The 21,657-nt window shown below is 41.8% G+C and overlaps 1 protein-coding gene and 1 long non-coding RNA gene across 19 annotated transcripts in view; one reads left to right on the top strand and one right to left on the bottom strand.

Moving 5' to 3' along the window:
* The window catches only part of LOC310843890, a 435,627-nt gene that overhangs the window by 338,371 nt on the left and 75,599 nt on the right, over nt 1-21,657 (bottom strand). The window lies entirely within an intron of this gene.
* Nucleotides 16,201-21,657, top strand: part of PHLDB2 (pleckstrin homology like domain family B member 2) — a 74,145-nt gene continuing 68,688 nt past the window's right edge. For 3 of the 18 annotated variants that reach the window (XM_083736077.1, XM_083736073.1, XM_083736080.1), the window contains exon 1: nt 16,354-16,473. The gene's annotated coding sequence lies outside the window, so the exon portion shown is untranslated. Of the gene's footprint in view, nt 16,623-21,657 lie in introns of all 18 variants that reach the window. The other 15 variants (XM_083736072.1, XM_083736079.1, XM_083736074.1 and 12 more) reach the window with 11 other exon arrangements.

Below are 21,657 nucleotides of genomic sequence, written 5' to 3'. Positions count from 1 at the left end.
TGTCCCTGAGCTACAGACTTCCTTCCAAAAGTGAAAAAGACAGTATAACAAATCCCTATTAATGGGGCAAATCTCACAGTTTTTTTCAGTCACTGCAAACTGTAGAAGGCAATATCTTTTACTTTCATGTTTGTGTATGTGTGTAGATTTGAAATATGAGTTTCTCTGCTTAGAAACAGAAACTTTGGAAGCCGTACTTGCCTTGCAGCGTTCCAAGATCTGCCTTGGCCAATGTAGAATAAATTGCCTGGAGCTGTTGCTGATTCACTTTTGACTTGAGTCGAGTGCTGTCATCGTACCATAGGAAGGAATTGAGAAAATCTGCATGTGAACCTGTCCGTTATTTTCTCGATGCTTTCGCCGAGGCCAAGTTTCCAGTTTATATATATTCAGCATGACTCCAATTTGTTTGGAATTCAGCACCAAGCATAAGCCATTTCAATTTTGACCTTAAAAGTCTAATCAGGTTTTGGTACACATTTTTACCTAGATACACATTTTTACCTAGATACACATTTTTACCTAGATAAAGTATGTCTTAAAGAAAGTAGTAGAAATGTTATGGGTATCATATGTTCATGCAGGTATATGGCTATCATATGCTCCTGCAGGCACACAGACACAAAATTAAGTGATTTGGAATTTTGTACTTGCATTACATACAAGTTAATACTCATTTGCAGGGGTGGGGAGAACCAGTGTAGTGCAAAAAGCAACAACAACTTAAGTAAAGTTATGTTTTCTGAAAGCATCTCCTTATAGTTTGTCCCTGAGAAACACAAACTAGTATTTCTATCTTGCTTTCCACACCAGTGAAGTCCCATAGATAACTGCCAACATATACAGTATGAAGTTTCTACTTTCTGTGTTCATATGTTCATAAAATCACTTTGAAAAAATTCAGCCTGACATTGTCGAGCATTGTTGAAGGCCCTATGCATCAATTAAGTTGTAGCACATAAGCCCTCCTCTTGTACTGTTTGTGTGGAGAGGTGTTGACAGAGATTTTGACACAGTGCATTTAGCTCCTCCCCCAAGGCTATGCTCCGCCTCCTGCCCCTGTTGCTTTCATTAGGTTCAGCATTACATTGGTACCTTGGTTCTCAAACTTCATCCGTTCCAGAAGTCCATTCCAAAACCAAAGCGCTCCAAAACCAAGCTGCACTTTCCCATAAGAAAGTAATGCAAAATGGAGTAATTCATTCCAGACTTTTAAAAACAAGCCCTAACACAGCAATTTAGCATGAATTTTACTATCTAATGAGACCACTGATCCATAAAATGAAAGCAATAATCAATGTACTGTAAATAAGTAAGATAGTATTGTAGATGATAAAAAAAATTTTTAAAAGAATATCTTACCTGCACTGATGATAATCATTGTTTGGATGGGGTTTTATTTATCCATTTCGGCAGTCACACAATCAATCAATCAATCAATCAATCTGTAGCTGAACTGGGTTTCACACAGTCACAAAAACAAATTAACTGAAAAAGCCTCAAAAAACAAAAATGCAAAATAAATAGCAATATCCGTTCCAGAAGTCCATTTGAAATGTTCGAAAACCAAGGCGCAGCTTCTGATTGGTGCAGGTGCCCCGGAAACAATAGCCGACAACCGCATCAGACGTTCGGCTTCCAAAAAATGTTCAAAAACCAGAACACTTACTTCCAGGTTTTCGGCTTTTGAGAACCAAGGTTTTTGAGAACCAAGGTATCACTGTACATCAGCAGTGGGAGGCCTTCACAGTGACTGGAGGCTCCCTCTGTGATTTTGAACCCTGGCCAATCAGGATCGGGCTTCCCACTGCAGACAAGCTAAACATTAGAGCAATGGTGGGGACGGGTGGAGAAGCATTAATTCTGGATAAGCACACAGGCTCTACTTTGTGACCATGTGCATGGAAAATTTGCAGAACAAAGTAATTATAGAAGTACTGTAGCTGTGTCACCATGCATCCTACATGGTTAAATACTCTAATAGCTGCCTGAAGAGCAATGCTTGTGTGATAAAGAACTCTGTCTTTTGGAGCAATCCTGTAAATGTATTCTCCCAGGTAAGTGGATATGAGATAGCAGCCTTAATACCCCTTCATGTAGAGGAATACTTTACTTAATGACATGGTAACTGCATTCTTCATGTTAAAAAATAAATTTAAAAAGCACTGGCAACTGTATCTAAACAAGTTTCTGTCTTTATTTTGAATGGAAAAACTCCAGAATTCCTGCCAAATGTGTGTTCCAAGTTTCAGAAACTCCAACAAGTTTGTCATGCCAACTGGGTCACTGAAAGGCTGCCTCCACTGTGGTCCAGGATTGTATCTGGCCTGTCCTTTTGGTTGTATTTTTTCTTGCAGAACTTTAGATAAATATAAAGATTGTTTGTTTGTTTGTTACATTTTTGACAATACTCCATCTGTTGAGAGAGAGAGAGACAAGACAGCACTCTTCAGCTTTAGGAAATGTTTGACAAAGCTGGGCTGGTGTTTGGGGGAATCGGTTTGAAATACATTCTTTTTTGTCATAAACAAGTTCATAAAGAAGTGACTTTTATTTTAAAAATCAACAGTATGGTTTTTGGAAAGGGGAAGAAATGTATACAATTATTTCCCATTTCTGTGGTCTCTCTATACAAAGAACAATGGACCAGTTCACATTATCGGACTAGCATGGGACATTGTTGTGTTCAGAGCATATTATGTGATAAAGAGATTAGCTCATTTCAGACCCTTATGCTGTTCCTCTTAAGCGCACGTACAGTGTGGGATGTGACCCTAGTCCTGATATAGATCCTAATATAAATAAGTTCCCATTTGCATGCATGTGCACACACCACAGAAATGTGAGAAACATGCATCCATTTCACTTTGCCACTGTTAGCCAGTTTGCTTGACTTGCTATTTAAATGCTAAGTATTATTGTTATGACAATTATATTATTATTATTATAATCTTGGAGACTGTGGTTTATTAAGTGTGCTGGGAATTGTAGCTCTGTAAAATGTAAACTACAACTCTCAGATTCTTTGGGAGAAGCTAAGTGCTTTAAATGTAGGGTGTGGGTGTGTTTGGGGGGGGGAAGAAACTTGGAATAGCTGTAATCTTTTGTTTTTTCGTGGTGGACAGTCTCTGATTGTGCTCAGGTTTGAAAAAGGAATCAGTGGTAGTGTTGTTCTGCTATCACTTGCATGATGTTGTGTTTTAATTCCATCTCCTGCTGGCAAGTTTTCGTGTGGCCCTAGACCAGCAAGTCTAATGAGTTCTTATATATAAGCTTCTACCAGCATCTGTCCTGCAGGGCTGGTTTAAGATGGGTAATTACAAAACAACCACAAAATCAAAGATCGAGTAATGGCATAAAGAACATACGGTAAGTAAATAACTGCAATTTGAGGGGGTTCTTTTAAAAAGAAGCCCCAAAGATGTCTTTCCCAGCAGCAAAAAGGCTGCAAAACTAGGGCCTCAGATGTTTCTTCACATAGATGTGCTACCCAGTTTCCTCAGTCAGATCACAAAGCATTCTGCCGACCTAAATAAACTTACCCAAGATGCCCTTTCTTTGCACATAGAGTCTTCTGTAGTTCCAGGACATCAATTGCAGTTTCGGAATCCCCAAAAGAGAATTGTTGAAAGAAAAATAACGTATCTATCCAATTTCTGGTTACTGTCAGGCCCAACTGTAATATTGCAATTGCATTGAGGACAAATTTAAAGCAGACAACCAAAGATTAAATCCAGACATGGTAGTGATAGAGAATTTCTTCAAGAGATTTCAGATATTTATACCCTATCTGTACTCCAAATGGGTTTGAGTGAAATTCATGTTCCATTGTGGTCAACAGCAAGATTTTTAGATGTTGCTCACAACCTTTGTATCTGCTGCAGCAAATATTTAAATTATGTCTTTTGCATATCCAAATGAGCTGAAGTCACAGACTTCCAAGTCAGTGGGAGGATGTGAACTGCGGGCTCCTGCATGTTTATTCAACATCCATTCTGATTTTCTGGCATAAAGCCTATGCAGTGATTAGACTATGTCTGATCTTCACTGAGTGTTCATTCTGATTTGTTTACAGGGAGGTTATATGAGAGTGCACCCTGCATCTGTCCGGATTTGCTTGTGAGGCGTTTACACATCTTCCCATGAAATGTTCATTTGGCGCAAACTTTTCAATGGATTTCCCCATCACGTTCCAAACTGCAAAAACCTCCAAAGAGCTGAAGACTAACATAAAACTTAAACTAAAGGATCACACAATGGTGAGACAGCAGGTAGCATACTACCCTAGCATATGCATTTTTGTACATAATACATGGCTAGGGAACTGCATTGCAAAATTCAGAGAAATACGAATTTCAACAGTGTTTGCATATTGGTTTTGAATGTGTGAATTGGTTACGTTCACCTTTAAATGAATCCTAGCTGAATCTTACTTAATTGTTCCAGTCCTGAATAAACAGACTCTGTTTTTCAATACATGCAAATCTCCCAGACTTTTAACTAGTTACTAATCTAGAGGAAGACATGTGACATTTTCCTAGTTTTGGCATATTAACATTCTGGGAGCTGCTAACAAATAAGTTATCATTTCCATTCACTCTGGATCTTGTTGATGTGATAATGCAATATTTATTGCTGCTGCTGCTGTTGTTGTCATCGTCGTCATCATCATCATCACCATCACCATTTCTGATATAACTAAATCCCAGATTACTTGAATATTAGTGTGTGTCACATAATATGAATTACATTAGCTCCTGGCATGTTGCATCTACAACAGTGGCCTGTATTGTTGCTCACCATCCCAATCTCCGAGCAGTGTGAGATTTCAGGGGTTCCAACTACGCTTACCTAATGTTCCTGTTTCCTTTGGAATGAGGGACAGCAGAGAATGTGATCTTTAGGATATATGGTTTATTTACATATACACATATATAACTGGAACTTGTGATGGAGAGGTTCTTCGTTATTCCAGGAATTGAATCTGTACTGGATTCAAGAATTAGAAGGGGGCTCAGGCATACTGCCTACCCACCCTCCAAACTCACAATAGTATATTCTTGGTATATATTTTTCAATCTAACTGCATTAGTAACTTGTAAAAATTTCCTTAACTTTCATATGTATAAACGTGAAACATTATTTTTAAATATTTTGTTGGGTCTCAGTTTTACTTCCTTTTTAAAACCCTACTTTCATCCATGAGATTCTTTTAAAAATTGAGTGCTGTAATAGGTAAGAACTATGATTAAATAAACACAAAACAATATCAACATCAAAACAAAGTGTTCAAATAGCCATAGAAATGATGATGATGCCTAGAGGGGACTGCAAGATGGCAAACATCCCATTTCATCCTCAGAACTCTATGATGTAGTTATCCTGAAAGATCATGATTGGTGCATGGTTAACCAGTGAGCTTCATGGGCAAGAACTGAGGTCTTCTTTGTCCATGCCCTTATACTATCTCGCTTACTGGCTCTTTGTGAGCTTCGAAAATGCTCCACAACAGAAGCGCAGCAAGAAAGATGTGAGGAGTCTGCACAATAAATGAGAAACAAATGTGCACTTAATATGCTATAAACCTGATTATGTGAAAAGGCCCTTAATCTTGAACTGATAAATTGAAAAACAGCAATGTGCATTAATGTTCTACTTATGTAAAACTAAATGTAATTTAAAGCATATGTGCTATTTTCTCTTTCTGTGCGTCAGCATATAAGAATCTTGGCTATAGGATAATATGACATGATTGAAACCATATGTTCTCTCACAAACAGGTGGGGGAAAGCTGATTAAAAATGTGTGAGAAAAAGGATGGAATTGTTATTTCTTCCAAAAAGGTGAAGAACCGTGGGCCGGCGCTGTATTCCAATTAATTCTTTTAAATTATTTAATTTAAAGAATGGTTTACTTACCACTTACAAGAGCAAAAAGCTGGACAGGAGGTTTATTATTCTGCTGCAATTTGGACCCTACTGGTTGGTCCTTCTTCAGGGCAATAGCATGAAAAGAAGAGAGACAGACAGCACACCTAAATGTTTAAGCTTCAATTCTCCAAATTTCCCTGAAGAAGGACTAGCACTGTGTTGACATATTGGAACACTGAAAACAAAGCAGGTACTCCAGATGGATGGAAAGGGCAGGCAATCTCACTTTGCTCCTCAAATATTGGCTGGATCAGAACTGTCCAACCCAGAGCCATCGCCAAAGCATGATAGAGATGAAGCCTAAGGCTTATGTCTTAGGCACACTCATTTGCGGAGAAGCCCATTTAATTCAGTACACAGTGTAGTTGATGTATCATGTTTTCCTGGGATTGTGACCCAGCAAAAAGTCTAATGGTTGCAGCCTGTGTGCACATTATTGTTCTGGGATTAGGGCTTTGCGCAGATGCTAGAGCTGACGTTTGAGGCAGTAGCCAGCTGTTGCTGAGTTTAATTGTCACCTGTTGTTGGTGACAGCGTGACTGCCTAAGTTCCTGCTCACCCACTTTTCATCACCATTGCATTACCCATTGCACCATTATTTTAAATCTCATATGTATGCATAGACATGTGCATACCTAAAAGGTAGACAAATGCAGAAGTGCTCCTGCCTCCTAGGAAGTGATAGTAAAGGAATGATATACCCTATCCTTGCATGTTGATATGCCACATAGCTTTTTACTGGGCTCACATGAGGTCTCTGACATAGGATTTATGTCATGTGGCGGATCTGAAGGAAATTTCTGGAGCCATTCTTTTTCAAAACCACACCCCTATAGGAGAAAGTGAAGAGAGAGAAAAGATTTGTTTTGCTTCCTGTTGAGTGTGTTCCATTTGTAAATGGAGTCCCCCCGCTGCTATGGGAAAGCACGCCTTGGTTTAAGACCGCTTTGGTTTAAGAACAGACTTCCGGAACGGATTAAGTTCGTAAACCAAGGTACCACTGTGATGAGTTTTAGCACATCAAAGGAGGGACCTTCCCCTGAGTTATAAAAGAGACCAGAACTTAGGGCAGGGGAGAGGAATGGGGTTAGAGTTGGGAGTGATGTGACCAGGAAGCAGAGAGAGGAACTGTTATGCTGTTTTGCTTCTGCTATAGAGTAAGCGAGCACTTTTTGGGGTGCTGCTTCCGTGAGCCCCTCCACTGAAAGCTCCAGTAATAAACCATATATCATTAAGACACTAGCCTCTGCTGAGCCTCATTTCCAAAGAAAATACTAACCATGGGTGAACACTAACACCAAGTGTACCACTCGGCAATAGATTGGGGTGATGTGTAACAATATAATGCAAGGATCATGAAATGGCTGTGGCAGTGACTCCTAGCGGTGGCCTGTCATGTTTCACCATCTGAGGTAAACAGGAGGTGCCGCTTCCTCTCTGCTACTCTCCCACTGCTGAACCCTCGGTTGTGTGGCAGTGGCAGCATCCGGATTCTAGCGAGATCTTGTGAGAGAACCCAGAAGCTGATGCCACTTCTGCCCTGGTGGGGTGGCTGCCTCAGTCTATCTCTTGAATAACCCAGTCCTGGTGATTCCTGTTAGCTGCGGTAACATGTAGAAGTAAACCACCAATAGGAACTTAATCTGGAGATAACTTGGAAATCAGAAAGGACTATAGCTTATTGCAATAATTTCTCCCCTTCTGTGCAGTTCATGTTATATTTTGCTTAGGTTTCCAAAGTCATATTTTAATGTGCAGATGGAGGAAGTGGGTGGGTGCTATCCTATTATTTTCCCCCTTGTTTTATGATACTGCCTATGGAGGATACAGTTGCAAATAATCTTGAATATTCTTGAGTAAAACAAATTTTGAAACAGCTACGAAAACAAAAGCCCACAGATAATCATTAGACAAAACTAACATACTGTTACAGTAAGTGTGGCCTTTTAATTTTAAATTTTTACCATTTGATGTTGGTTTTGTAATTTTGCTTAGCAAATGAAGTCCATGATCCATTTCCAGAAGTTGGTTTTGCTTGGTGACTGTGCGGGACTGAATATGCCTTTTGTCTGACCTAGAAGAGCTTGTCTTACAGTCTTGATGCTCTCAACAGTTCTGGTAGGTATGTGAATCAGTCTGTGTGTTTGCGATGGGAGAAAAATAACAAATATCTATAGCTGGTAACATTTGCCCTTGCAGACATACGTACAAGGCTGCATACACCACCAATTTTGTTTTTGGTTTTTAATACTTTCTGAAATATAAATTGGTGTGAAATACATCCAGATATTTTTCAAGCATTGTACATGAATAACTCCTGCTAAATATTTTATAGAGGTAAGTTGTGGGTTCAACAACACATGGGAGTGTTTTTGCATTCAAGGCTGGTTCCGTGTAAGGCAGTTGCTGTGAAATGGTCATGCTTTGTTCATTCATTTTATTAAGGGTGTGGAGAATTAAGTGGCCTTAAAATATTCACATGAACTAGCATAAAATAGAGCAGACAGAAAGAAGGAAAGCAAATAAAATAACCCACTGTTTTTCTCAACGTCGGAGCTTATCCCACATTGAACAATGCCCTTTTCAATACACGACCCCAACACAAAAATGGTATTGCAGTCACAAAATGTGTGCTGGGTTCACTTTACTACAAATAAACTTCTCCAAATAATTTGATAGTATTTATATTCATTTGTCAACAAGGGTTCTCCACTTAAAATATTTATTTAAGGTTTTGTGGAGGAAGGAAGGGGGAATCTAAATATTAAAATGTGGAGCACCAATTATGTTGACTGTCTCTTGGGCAATGCAGATTTTTGAGGGAATATGTCCTGAGATCTTTTGTGGGAACTGTTGGAGGTCCTGACAGGAACACCATTGGCTGTAGGTGCCATATTGGTGACACCTGCCCTTACCTCTGAGCCACACAGCAGCAGCAAACATGAAAGACACATGTTGTGGAACATTTGTCTTGCCACCCAGCTACTAGACTCAGCCATAGATGCCGTCTCAAGGGAAGTAGTAGTAGAAGAGGAGGAGTTTGGATTTGATATCCCGCTTTATCACTACCCTAAAGAGTCTCAAAGCAGCTAACATTCTCCTTTCCCTTCCTCCCCCACAACAAACACTCTGTGAGGTGAGTGGGGCTGAGAGACTTCAGAGAAGTGTGACTAGCCCAAGGTCACCCAGCAGCTGCATGTGGAGGAGCAGGGAATAGAACCCGGTTCACCAGATTACAAGTCCACCGCTCTTAACCACTACACCACACTGGCTCTCAGTGTGTCTTAACTGCCTATTTGTCACTTCCAGGGAGAGGTTAGAAGTTCAAAGCAATGTTTCTGAATGCCAAGAGCTTGAAACAACAGGAGATGAGAGTACTCTTGTGCTTGAATCCTGCTTGCAGGTCTCACACAGGCATCTGGTTGGCCACAGTGAGAACAGGATGCTGGGCTAGATGGGCCATTGGCCTGATCCAGCAGTCTCTTTTATGTTCTTAATGCTAGAAGAACAGTGGCTTCAGGAGGAGTTCTAGCTGCCTGGAATTGTTCTGCCCGTGTATCTTTTGTGCTGGTCTCATATCGTAAATTCGCCTGGCAAGGTGTGGCTTCTACCAAATCCTTTAGTCCTTCAGCCAGCACACTCTAAATAGAGGTTGACGTGTGACTTGATGAATCACCTTTTTCAGTCTAATATGGTTTTGTGTGGGCTAGTTTGGGTATATCTTTAGGATGTTTTTGCCCAGCTTGTATAAAGCACGTTCACTTACCTGGAATAGTTTTAATATTTGGTTTAGGAGACAGGAAAAAATATTTTTATTTCTCTGGAACAGCCTCTGTCCACTTATATATTAAAAAAACCACACCAAAAACTTGTCAACATTGGCAAAAGTTCCCACTTGTTTGGGTTGTCTCAAATTTATGTTTTGATGAAGAAGAAAAAAGGTACCTCAAGGTCAGAAATGAAGGTTTGGAGGCTACCAGGCTAATATGTTTTACAACCATATTATTTATATATTCAATATTTATCCATAACAAATATTATAATGCTCTTTTATATTGTAAACTGTTCAGTGATGTTTGAATGAAGGGTAGTATATAAAATGAATGAATGATGATAAGATAAGCATTTCATGCGGCTCAATGTGGTGCCTTCCATAGTTCCAGTTACAGATAGGTAGCCGTGTTGGTCTGCCCTAGTCAAAACAAAAAAAATTCCTTCCGGTTGCACCTTAAAGACCAACTAAGTTAGTTCTTGGTATGAGCTTTCGTGTGCATGCACACTTCTTCAGATACACTGTGTATCTGAAGAAGTGTGCATGCACACGAAAGCTCATACCAAGAACTAACTTAGTTGGTCTTTAAGGTGCAACCGGAAGGAATTTTTTTTGTTTTGAAGATAAGCATTGTCTTAATTTGAGCCATAACCATATCTGGTAAGTGGTTGGTGATGGAATACTAGCTATTTGGGGACAATTGTACATATTAAATGTGCATCTGTAAGAATAGTTTTATTGTTTTTAGAGTTTGTATTTTATTTCATTTTTATTGGCCTTTTGTTTTATAGGCCTTTGGTCTGATCCTCTTACACTTTAAGGCTCTTCTTTAAGGCATTTTGCACATGCTCAAAGGTCTGCTTTTTCCCTGGTTACTTCACATGAACCAAGCCGAAGGCTTCTGGAGCAAAGTCTGGGTAAGCCTTGGCCCCAAATAATTCTTGATTTTACAGTTGCAGAGCAGGCTGACATAAGGAATTCAGAACAGATCTGAATCAGCTGCACCCCTAGAATGGAATGTTATGCTAGGAAAGTATTTTATAAATGTCAAGGACCTCATACTCCACCCTTTCTCAACTGTGAGTGGCTATGTCCAGTAGAAGCAACTTGTAAAACACAAGCATCAGAAATTCAATGCAAAAAGTTTTCTCTTCCTAGTTAGGCAAGGACAACCACTGGTGTCTGATACAATGTAGAATGGCCTTTCAGTGCTTGGTGCTAATGAACATCACCTACTATTCTAAATAGTTTTTTTAAATTAACATCCTAAGTCAGTGACATATTTTTCTTCTGAGTCAACATGTTTAGCACCAGGTAGTTGCTCATTTACATTAATCAGGAGTCTGATTAAGGGAATATTTTGACTATTTTCAGGAAGCTCTTAACGGCTTAAGTGGATGGAAAACACATACGATTGCTGTAGCAACAAAGACAACAATTTTGTTGTGGCTGCAGACTGGCTTATGCACTAGCCTACTTAAGCAGTTTCAAGTTATCAGTTTCTATGTTCCTTGTCTCACATAACCCCCTCTTTTTCATCCCTTCTCTTTAAACACACACACACAGTCATTGTTGATCACTATCATTTTAATATTTTATGTATTTGTTTGCTTGGCACATTTATGGCCCATCCCTCATTATTGGAGATCTCAGGGCAGGTTACAACAGACAGGGTGCTTATTAACTAAGTTTTACTCTGAGGAAACTCGTTGGCATAAATTAACATTGCAAAGTTAGGTCATGTTATTAATTTCAGTGGGTCTTTGATGAGTAAAACTTTTTTGAGTATCATCCACAGTTACAAGCTAAAAATAGCATCACTCAGTGATATTGGGCTAGTCACTACCTTTCACCCTAATGCCTACCTTTCACCCTAAAGGTAAAAGTAAAGGGACCCCTGACCATTAGGTCCAGTCGTGGCCGACTCTGGGGTTGCGGCACTCATCTCGCTTTATTGGCCGAGGGAGCTGGCGTATAGCTTCAGGGTCATGTGGCCAGCATGACTAAGCCACTTCTGGCAAGCTAGAGCAGCACAAGGAAACGCTGTTTACCTTCCCGCCGGAGCGGTACCTAGTTATCTACTTGCACTTTGACGTACTTTCGAATTGCTAGGTTGGCAGGAGCAGGGACTGAGCAACGGGAGCTCACCCGTTGCGGGAATTCAAACCGCCGACCTTCCGATCAGCAAGTCCTAGGCTCAGTGGTTTAACCCACAGCGCCACCTGCGTCCACCCTAACGCATACCACAGGATAAAATGAGGAAGGAAATTCCTACCTTGAGATTTGTAGAGGGAAAGTGAGGTGCAAATGTTTTTCTTATGCTGCTTTAAACAGTTATGGCTTCTCCCAAGGTATCCTGGTGTAAACAGTCTTCACGAAGGCTTCACTCAACTTTATTGAAGTTGGTTAGATCACAGCGCTTGCCTTGTCAGGTCGTAACCATCACACCATGAAAGTATATGTGAAGCATATTGAACTCTCTCAAATCCTACAAGCTAGTAGCACATTCGTAATTTGAACGTGGATCTTTACATAAAGAAAATGGCACGATCTAGGAATTAAGAGGAAGTCTCAGCTGGCTTGAGGGAGCCCCAAAACTGACAGAAGTCCAATATCTCTTGAGAGGAAAATACTAAAGGGGAAACCCAACACAGTGAAGACTAAATGTGTTAAGTAAGCAAGGAATGATGACACTGTGTTGATGGGGGGGTCAAATGGAATGGACACTGGCATGCTTGGCTTCAGCACAATTGTCCTGTCATTATCGCTACCATGCTGATGAAATGCCAGCTGGCTAATGGATCTGCCATTTTAAAAATAGTTCTGAGGGGGGCGGGGGACACACACACAGTTTTCAAAGAGCATTAACATCAGAATCCTATACATGTGAACTCAGAAGTAAGCCACATTGTGTTCAATGGGACTTACTTTGAGCTGCAGCCCAAGTGAAGTTATACATGCCTTGGTAAATGTGGCATCTGTACAGAATAAAGTTTGGAGTGTGCATAATCTGGCATATTTCATCCTAGTTTCTTCGCTGGAGTTCTAAGAGCTGGCAAGACTACTAATGCTTCAGGATTTGCATCATAGCCAAAACCTATTCCCTTCTGAGTATCACTTTTATTTTATTTTAAAAAAGATGAAACAAAGCAGTAGAGAAGGGCATGACAAAATATTTATTTTTGTTCAGCAAAGTAACAACAGTACTTTTAAATATACTAGAGGTGTTGTTGTTGTTTTTTAAAAAAGAATAAATGTTTGTTTTGTTCTTGTGGATAGGTATGCCTCTGTGGAATTGCTATAAAAGAACAAGATATGTGGGCTTTTGCCAGTTAACATTCCATGTCAGTGATCTTTTATAATCTTATTTATATAATTTACAGTAAATATTATGATAACTGTGGTTCTTTTGACTTTTGTCTAGACATTAGGAATTTTATGACTAGTTTTAAACTGCCATGCTACACCATGTTGTTTTGTAGCCACATGAGATATCATCTTGAATTAACAAGTCATTGACTAACAACTAGACACGATTTACAAGACACTTACCAGAAAATGAAACCTAATTTCCCAGCAGTTACTAGACCTCTTTGCTGGATTCTGCATTTTGCACACAGCACTCAATGGCTTCTGATAAACAGTAATCAGAGTATTGCTTGCATGGCAGATGTTGGTGTGTGGACTAGAATGGGAAATGGGGAGAGAGGAAGGGAAGAGAGTGTATTCGTTGTCCTTGACAAAGCAGGCATTTTAAGCTGATGCTGTTGCTGTGTTCAAAATGCCAGATGGCCACCATGTGGGGCAAGAGGCACAATAACGGTGGGCATAAGACCACTTTCTGGGTGAGAGCCAGGATGGGATGTCTATAGTGCCCTAGTTGAAAGTTGGGGTGGAATCTATGGATGTTTGAAGAAGGAGTCTTGGATCCAAACTACAGATACATCATCTGGACCATGGTACTACATTTGTGCAACAATTCTACTTTCATATTGGCATCATTTTCTCCTCTGTTTAAACTATATATTGATTTTATATTTATTGATAAGATTGTTTATAATTGTTTCTATTTTAAAAAAGCTGTTGTTCATTTTATATGTTGTGAGTGAGTCGCTTTGGGCACAATTTGTGGGAGAAAAGCTGCATCTACGGCGATGGTACTTTTCTGAAAACAAAGGGATTTTGTCAAAGCCAGAGGTTGCAGAATGCACCCAAAGCAATAAAACAGCAGCCTGGAGCAGAAGCAAGAGCTACAGGCAACCTCTTGCCTTAGTAATGGAGGAAACTCTGGCCAATGTAGGCACAGACTTAAAAGGATTATGTTGAACTCAACACAACATTGTCTGGGCCAACTAAATGAATAATGACAAAACAGAAAAGGCCCTCAGCGTTTCCTGTGTAAGGTCACACATGACCAAAACAAACCCTCTTTTTTTGTGTGGGGTTGCTATAACCGTTTTGCAAGCAATTCGAAATGGCTCTCCGGAGCTCCTTTAGAGAGCAAGAGTTTCAAGGAGGCGAACTTATCCCAATCTTTTTTCTAAGGAAGTGATATTGAAGGGTTGCTGCTTAATCAGTCCAAAGGGTGGATGCTAAGCAGTCCCCCTCTGAAATGTCCTCAAGTCTCTGTGCAAGAGGGGAGAATAAACACAGCTGGATTCCTGAGAGAGTCCGGCTGCAGACATCCTTTTCCTGCGAGTCTGACTCCAGTCCAATCTCTGGACAGGAGGAGAAGGAGAAGGGGGAGTCTTCTGAGACTAGACTCCTTTCCCTTCCCTCCCCTCTTTCTGGCTCTCCTCCTATTTTTTTTGCTGATGTCACAGATAGGAAGCTGACTCATGATGAATAACTATTTGTTGTTCCCCGACAGCCTGCCCTTTTGCAGAAAATCTGTGCAAAGTTTTACAAGAGATTTCTCAACCAGCTCCCCTAAAGCGCTCCAGGCACATTGCTCCTAGCATGATGTCACGGGGAGTAGTCCTGGAAAGGGGAATTGTATTGCCACAATCCAGGACTTTAGCCTGCAAAGGCTCTATCTGCAATGTGCTCTCCAGCAGCAGTGAGAAACTTGCACCCTACAAGTCAGCCAAGGGAGAGAGTAGGAAGTGTGGCACCAGTAGTGCAATGACATAATTTTGCACTCCAGAGCTAATGCTTTTATGTGGCCTTCCTCTTTAGATGGCAATAGGTCAGATTCAGATTTACACTGCAAGCCTAACCATGCCAATGGGCATTCTTAAAGGTAAAGGTAAAGGTACCCCTGCCCGTATGGGCCAGTCTTGCCAGACTCTGGGGTTGTGCGCCCATCTCACTTAAGAGGCCAGGGGCCAGCGCTGTCCGCAGACACTTCCGGGTCACGTGGCCAGTGTGACAAAGCTGCATCTGGCGAGCCAGAGCCGCACACGGAAACGCCGTTTACCTTCCCGCTGGTAAGCGGTCCCTATTTATCTACTTGCACCCGGAGGTGCTTTCGAACTGCTAGGTTGGCAGGCGCTGGGACCGAGCAGCGGGAGCGCACCCCGCCGCAGGGATTCGAACCGCCGACCTTTCGATCGGCAAGTCCTAGGCGCTGAGGCTTTAACCCACAGCGCCACCTGCGTCCCTATGGGCATTCTTACTCCCAGGTAATTGGGGTTAGAATTGCAGCCTCGTTCAGGTTAAGTGTGCTTAGGACAGCAGACACACTTTCTTGGAAGTAAACCCCACTAATTTAAGCCCCACTGATTTTAATTGGGCTACTCCAAGTATGAATAGGTCTGGATCCAACCCTTATTTTTTTAAAAAGCGACAATCCAGCCCTGCTGCTTTTGGGTGCCTTCCTGCTCATCTTGCTTTCATTGAATTGTAGAGCTGGAAGGGACCCCAAGGGTCATCTAGTCTAACCCCCTGCAATGCCTTGGTTTTCTGCCCCCATCCTGCCTAAAGTGGGTGTCACTGCAGCATTGGCAGCCACTGAAATCTACTTCCCAAGAGCCTCAAGGGAGGATTTCACCTTGTTCCCCAAATGCAAGCTTTCTTCTCCAGAACTGGATTCTAGAAGGCCAACCTGAATTTCTTCTCCAAACCGAGTCTTGTAAAGACATAGCGGATTTACAACCGCAACCAATAAATGTCCACTCAGAAGAAAATCCCACTGACTTCAACGGCCTCCTTCCTAAGTAAGTGTGACCAGCACTGCAGTTTATTACTCGTATTGCATCTTTATTCCAACTTTTCTCCAAAGAGCTCAATATAGTGCAGGTGGTTGTTCCCTCTCCGCTTTATCCTCCCAACAACCCTGCCAGGTAGGATAGGCTGAGAGATAGCCACTGACCCTAAACCTTTGGGGCCCAAAGTGCAATCAGATGCAGAGAAAAGTATTTGGAAGTATCCCCTCCCCACTCCTTTCCCCCTTTCTCCCAACTCGTTAGCAGTGCTCGGAAAAATCCTCTTTCTTCCTGACTCTGCGCGCGTCTCTCGCACCCCTCCTCTTTCGATCCTTCCCTCTCCCTGTTATCCCGGAGGGAACGAACCATTGTAGCCGGGAGGGGGGGGTGAGTTTGTGTGGCGGCGCTCTTTGGCTGGAGCTTGGATACCCTAATGGGCGGGACTGGCTTCGGCTCCGCGGGGAGGAATAGGAGCAGCAGCAGCAGCAGGAGGAGGAGGAGGATCCTGTCGAGCTGAGGAAGGAGGCGGGAGGGGGGGTGTCTCTTTTCGTAAGGCGCCCGCGATGGGAGTCTCCGGAGTGGCTGGGGAAAGCGAAGGATGCACAAAAGGCAGCAGCGCCAGGAGGTGAGTGAGGCGCTGCCTGGAGCAACTGCTTTTGTCCCGCGCGCGTTTGGGTATCTGCGCGCTTGAGCGCGCAACGTGCGGGGAGAGGGAGCGCAGAAAGCGCGCAGCAGGCAGCTTGTGTGCCGGGCAGGGAGCGCTGCTTCAGAAAGGCAAGTCCATCTCTCCGTCCGGAAGCTAAACAAAACCCAGGAGAGGATTGTAAACTTTGCCCTGAAGTTTTGTTTTTGGAGGGAATGAATTTTGGAGGGCATCTCCTGAAAAGGCACCTACTTAACAACCCAAAACCTGTCTCTGTTGCCCACCAGGACTCCCTGCTCTTTTATGCTCCGTGGCAGACAGATTTGTTTTGTCTTTCATGGGGGAAGATTTACTGGTCGCTTTGCATGCATTTTAATCTTGCTGGGCTTTTTGCTTTTGCAAACTGTGGCGCGTTTGTTTTTCAACTTCTACAAATTTCTGCTAATGGGCTTGCTTAGATTAGGCTAAAAGCCTCTGCTGAGAAGAAACGGGGACAGCACAGCATTTGTTGTTGTTTTTTTTGAAAGTCCAGGGCACTGTTGACTTAATGTAAACTGTTCCCTTCCGCTGAGAATCATTCAGCAGAGCTTTGGTTAGGAACCCGCTGTAGCTGAAGAATTAGTGCTTGCCTTGAAAGAGACTTTGTACAAACACAGCTAGGCAGTTTCCTCTCACCCACTTGCTGTTTCCTCCTGTAGGGTTTCCCTCTTTTGTATGTTATCCCAGATGATTGTTGCCCTTTAAAAATGTCTCTTAAAGGAAGCTTTTTGTGTTCTGTTCTCTCTCTCTCTTTCTCTTGATAAGCCCAAAGACTTCATCCGTGCATTCACAAATAGGATCTGTTTGGTGATGCTCTCCTCAGTTTTGCGTAGAGTTTTTCTAAGCAAATGAAGATGTGATTTTACTGCTCTTATTCAAGCAAAGTTCATTGGTTGTTGTCAGGAGAGCACAGGACAGAAGTTGAAACATGTGCTTCAGATCACATAATCCAGAACTTGAGCCTGGAAAATGATAGCTGTGTTTGTCTGTTACAGCAAACATGCACACACAAAGAGAGAGAGAGAGACGTCTTGTGGTGTCTTAAAGACTAACAGATTTATTGTGGCATAAGCTTTTGCGGACTCGTCAGACACACAAAGTGCTAGTCATGGTAGACTGTTTACGTATTTTAAATCTGTAGGATAATTTACCCAGAAATGCTTATGGAATGCTGAATCAAGTTTTCTCTAAGATGTCACTAGACTCTGTCATTTTTGTGATCAAAGTGTAACATGCTGAACTCACAATCAGGGTGGTCAAGAGATGGATAGCCCCTTCACCGCAGTTTGGTCCAGTACATAGACTGAATGGTAGCCAACATAAGGTCTTTCCAATGTTACTGGATTCTATCCCTCGTAAGCCCCAGCCAGTATGGGGTGAATGGCCAGGAATGTTGGGAGCTGAAGTTCAACACCTGGAGAAGAACGTGTTGGCTCTGCCTGGCATAGGTTGCTGAACTGTGATCTTCTGGACTGGAGTTTAAGTCTCAGTTGTGTCAGAAACACAGAATGTCTTTGGATAATAGAATCAGTGCTACCCTTATGTCAGGCATGGGGAATCTCTGGCCCACTGGATGTTGTTAGACTCCAGGTAGCATAGCCAGTGTTCTGGGAGGGGGCGAGCTGTGTCCCCATCTCTGCCTTAAGTGAGTGCACAGGTTCCTTGCATTGGCATTTTTGCTCTTCCACTGAAACTTGTGCAAAACTGGAGGTCACTCATACAGCTTGCACATCTCTGTGCAAGTACTGCAGAGAGAATGTGAGCACAGAGAGTTCATTCACTTGCTAGTTAGCACTTCTGGTATCATCCAAAGTTGCCACAGTGTGTGGTAAATCTCTGATCATCTTTTATACAGAAATAATGGAAACCCACTTCAAAGCTATTGTGAAGACAAGAAAGACTGCTAAATTCTTTACAGAACATAAAGGTTATGTGCATAGGTTGTATAGATGTAAGCAGTAACTTTCCTTAAGTTATATTCTAGTATCTGTCTTCTGCAGGTGTGGGATTCGGTGAAGTGTGTCACCTTCAATGAGTAGACCTTGGAATTCAAACATTACCATTTACTGACATGAGAGAACTGGTTGGGACTGGTTGACTATTATGGGAAGCAAGTTACAGTGTAGCGCCACCATCTAGATTCTGGTTCTTATGGTGATTAGCTATATGAGAGGTTAAGACTGTGCCTGCACCTTGGAATATTCTAAAGCTCATAGCAGTTGCTTCTTCATAAAATTAGGGAACTGAATAAATGTTTTCAAGTTAGGAAAAACGTCAAGGTATGAATAGCTTTTCCAAATGGAGGGGTAGAATGCTGACTATATTATAGACAATTTCAGAGGCTGAGCAGAAGGAAAGGAGGCTGTGTGAATCTGAATTTATATTCCAGGACCAGCAGGGATAAAATAATGGGTGGCAGACTGATTGGTTTAGCATAGGATCCCCTATTCCTTTAAGCCTCAACAGTCTGCTGAAACAAAGACATTTGCAGGCTTTCAACCTGTGAAATCTACTTAATGTTTGCATGCTTTCAACTTGCTTTGCTGTACTTCTTCCTTCTTGATAATTATGAGACATAATTAATTCTAATTAGTTTGCACTGATGCATCTTCTATTTGATAAGGGATCTTGTTTGCCCTTCTGGTACAGGCTCCTATATAGTTTAGTTTGACTGGTTCTTGCTGCGGTTCCCTGAACCACAAAACCACTGTGGAATGAAACTTCTTGGTGGTGGTTGGCCTCTGTACAGTGCAGCCGAATGCATTTATGACAATGTCACTCAAAAATCAAGGGGGAAATAAAGCATATTCAGCTTGCATTGCTTTTAAAATTGATTTAACTTTATAAAAAGGCAAAGGGATCACTGACCTTAGAAAGAAGGGCGATGTCTGCTGTTGGCAAAGGTCTTTTCACAGCTCAGTGTGAGGTTTGGGAGATTCCAGGAAATCTAATGAGAATGAAAAATGTACTTGGTGAGAACACTTAGGAACTTAGAATATTTTCACTGGAAATTCTAACCTGGGAACAGGTTGCCTGAAATTGAAAAATGTAATATGGAAGGTAATATAGAACCCATAAAGATTCAGATGTTGCAGCTCTAAACCTCTATTGAAGTGATGTACAGTCGTATCTTGGTTTTCAAACAGCTTAGTTCTCAAATGTTTTGACTCCTGAACGTCGCAAACCCAGAAGTGACTGTCACGGTTTGCAAACTATTTTTGGAAGCCGAACATCTGATGGGGCTTCCACGGCTTCTGATTGGCTGCAGGAGCTTCTTGCAGCCAGTCAGAAGCCACACTTTGGTTTCCGAACATTTTGGAAGTCGAATGGAGTTCCAGAATGGATTCCATTCGACTTCCAAGGTACTAGGTTTCCAGAACTCTCTTAAGGTTTTCTCCTCCCACAGGGGTGGAAGATAGGTTGACTTGTATTATCTCTGAAGCAAGGGAGCTATGGACTCTTAACTCCTTCTCCCGCTGAAGCAGCAGTGGATCTTCCTATGGTAAATGGAAGCCCTGAAGTACAAAATAAATGTCAAAAGCTAAGGTTGCAGAAGACTTCTACCCAATTTGGCATAAAGTTCTTTAGAAGGACCATGTGATGACAGTGGAACGATCTTCATCACCACCATTGCATAGTATCATCCTTCAGTCCTTGGCTGTAATAAAGAGATTGATAATATTACTTTGGCATGTACTGCATGGACTTCTTTCTTCCCACCTGGGTGTCAAATTATCGGTCATTTCTGCAACGGATTTGGAATGCACTATACAGATAAAATTCGCTAATCTCCATTCTGACTTTGATAACATATTTGAACCAAAGTCCTGGGATTATTTTCAGTTTGTTTCCTCTTTGACAGATTGCTTGGTAAGAGGGAGTATCCATACTAAATTCTTGCCCTTCCTGGGTGGTTAAAATACATGGGAAAGGCTGGACCTCTTATGAAAACAGTGATTTTTAGTTCATGAAGAGAATGGAAGTTTGCAACTGCTGAACAGAGGGTTCATTTGGCTACTGTGTTAGAAATATTTACTTTATGTCAAAAAGCTCATTTTCATTCTGCCTCCTCCTTTGTGGGAAAATTGGGGAAATGGTTACAGCATGTAGTTGGCGTTCAGTTCTAGGCATCTAGGCATTCTGCCTTGTCCTTTTTTCAATCCTGCTTCTAGCTTTCGGACACAGTTTGCTTCAATTGTTTCGAGATTAAGTTAGGAAGTTTCTGACCACTCTGGACCATCTCACACTATTGATGTCCAGATATTGATAAACCAAAATCTTTATTTTGTGAGCATACAGGGGTTATCCTTGAATACATGTGTGAGTTTCCTGGTTGATAACCTGTGGGATTCTTTAGTGATCATATCTGCACTTGTTGTTACCAGCTCTGTTTGTTGAAAGATAGCAAGCAGCCAAAGGTTCGGAGTAGAGCGTGGTAATACCACTCATCTCATTCTCCACTGCTCTAGGGGCAGAAACCTCTCTTCTGAATCACTGTCTGGGGTCAAGGTCAAATTATGACCTTGGAACTGAAGCCATACAATAAAGAGGTGGTGGCACTGGGGATTTTAAATACTCATATAACGTATGGCAAAGATGTGACCTAACACAGCTATCCTTCTAGATGGATGGGACATGGGTGGCGCTGTGGTCTAAACCACTGAACCTCTTGGGCTTACAGATCAGAAGGTTGGCGGTTCGAATACCCGCAATGGAGTGAGCTCCTATTGCTCTGTCCCAGCTCCTGCCAACCTAGCAGTTTGAAAGCATGCCAGTGCAAGTAGATAAATAGGTCCCACTGTGGCGGGAAAGGTAAACGGCGTTTCCATGCACTCTGGTTTCTGTCACGGTGTTCTGTTGCACCAGAAGTTGTTTAGTCATGCTAGCCACATGACCCAGAAAGCTGTTTGTGGACAAACGCTGGCTCCCTCAACCTGAAAGTGAGATGAGCGCCGCAACCCTATAGTCACCTTTGACTGGACTTAACCATCCAGGAGTCCTTTACCTTTACCTTACCTTCTAGATACTGTAAGCACTGTAGGAGGACCTTATTATTTGGGTTGGCTTATATCACTGGAACTATTTGTAGTGGTGGAATTTACCTTAAAGTTTTATATGCTTGGTAGA

This window comes from Podarcis gaigeae, assembly GCF_964106915.1.
Source record: "Podarcis gaigeae genome assembly, chromosome: 4".
NCBI classification, from domain to species: domain Eukaryota; kingdom Metazoa; phylum Chordata; class Lepidosauria; order Squamata; family Lacertidae; genus Podarcis; species Podarcis gaigeae.
The sequence above is the reverse complement of the archived record's forward strand: the minus strand, read 5'-3'. Positions and strand labels throughout refer to the sequence as shown.